Here is a 1,719-nt window from a genome sequence, read left to right as displayed (position 1 = left end):
CTCTCTCTCTCTCTCTCTCTCTCTCTCTCTCTCTCTCTCTCTCTCTATATATATATATATATATATATATATATATATATATATATATATATATATATATATATATATATATATATATATATATATACATACATATATACATACATATATATATATATATATATATGTGTGTGTGTGTGTGTGTATATGTGTGTATGTTTATCCATAGGTGTTTGACACTATTTCGAGCACCAAGCACCAGTAGACCTATGGTGATCCCTGTCGGGAGCTAGTGCCGTTAGCACAGCTCACGTGGCGCACTGTAGGCATTACTAAATGTTGTTTACAGTGTCCCTCCGGTTCACAGTTGGACCCACTTTTTAGTCTTTTACTTTACCTCCATTTCCGTCCCCTTTCTTGAATCTTGCTGTCCAACCACTCCAACTTTCCCTTTTCATTGTGTTAAACTCTGAATGGCTGAAACTGCCCAAGCGTTTGGCTTTACAGTCGCAAAACCAATACGTGATGGGTGTTTGATTGTCTTTGGTCTTTAACCAATGGCCAATTCTCTCTCTCTCTCTCTCTCTCTCTCTCTCTCTCTCTCTCTCTCTCTCTCTCTCTCTCTCTCTCTCTCTCCTTACCCGTACCCCTCGGCAAATATCTCATCTCTTCATTCAAGTTGTAAAATCAATACAGATCGTCGATTCCCTTTCTCTTGATGTCTGGTGCTTGTGGATTGCACTAAGATAATCGCTCAAGCAGTGTACTCGCTTCTGAAGGAAAGTAAATTACGATCATTTTTCACGTGAAGATCTTGAATAATGTATGAAAGATTTCTAAAAGACTATGTAAATAAAGACAATTCTTTTTCTTCTTGTTCTTCTCCTTCTTCGTCTCCTCCTCCTTCTTCTTCTTCTCCTTCTTCTTCTTCTTCTTCTTCGTAGCTTTTCTACGGCAATTCCTCTGAACATTTCACGCCTCATCTTTGTTCTTTATCTTCTCTCTACTACAAGATATAATACTTTGTTCTCAAGTGACTATAACTCCTCCTTAAACTGATATGTTAACTTAAGTGAAAGCTCTTCTCTCTCTCTCTCTCTCTCTCTCTCTCTCTCTCTCTCTCTCTCTCTCTCTCTCTCTCTCTCTCTCAATTCAGTATGTTGGATATTATGATGTCATTGATAAACTTTCCGATATACGCCTTTGAAGCCATGTGAAATCTCCACTGATTTTAGTGGCTAGTACACCCAGCAGAAAGTTTAGAGCCTTCCTAAGAAGTTCAGTACTAAAATGCATATGTCGTGCAGTACTAAAATTTGTGTGTCGTATCTTTTGTGGGTGACAATTTCCACAGAAATCTTTGCTTACGATGCCATCTTTCTAGATTGCAATGCTCGGTCTTTCTTTGAGAAACACTCAGGTTAGTGTCCCAGTTTGAGTATTTTCTCACCGCGTGTTCGTTGCAGAATCAAACAAGCATTATCTTTTTGATTATTATCTTGATGTTAAGCCGTTTTTCCTTTGAATTAAAAAGCAAAGACGGAAAAATATAAATTTAACTTTAGAGAGCGGGCCCAAGCAAGCTCTCGCGAACGACAATGCTGGCAGCAGCGCTCTCGTCCCCAGCCAGTGAGGTTGCGCGACGCAGTCTCGTCTGTAGTCTCGTCCCAAGCTCCCATCTCGGATCAGCTGATTGGAATTTTCCCAAGTGTCTCAGTCTAGGGGAAAGGTGAAGGTATT

General features: G+C 39.5%; 1 protein-coding gene across 1 annotated transcript in view; it reads left to right on the top strand.

The window, feature by feature from the left end:
• The first annotated feature begins 1,697 nt into the window (after positions 1-1,697).
• The window catches only part of aay (phosphoserine phosphatase), a 46,756-nt gene continuing 46,734 nt past the window's right edge, over positions 1,698-1,719 (top strand). Inside the window, exon 1 of the mRNA XM_067111453.1 lies at positions 1,698-1,719. This exon is cut by the window's right edge and continues 160 nt beyond it. The gene's annotated coding sequence lies outside the window, so the exon portion shown is untranslated.

Source organism: Macrobrachium rosenbergii, chromosome 11 (genome assembly GCF_040412425.1).
Source record: "Macrobrachium rosenbergii isolate ZJJX-2024 chromosome 11, ASM4041242v1, whole genome shotgun sequence".
Classification (NCBI taxonomy): Eukaryota; Metazoa; Arthropoda; class Malacostraca; order Decapoda; family Palaemonidae; genus Macrobrachium; species Macrobrachium rosenbergii.
Note: the sequence above shows the minus strand (reverse complement) of the source record. Positions and strands in the feature narration are given on the sequence as shown.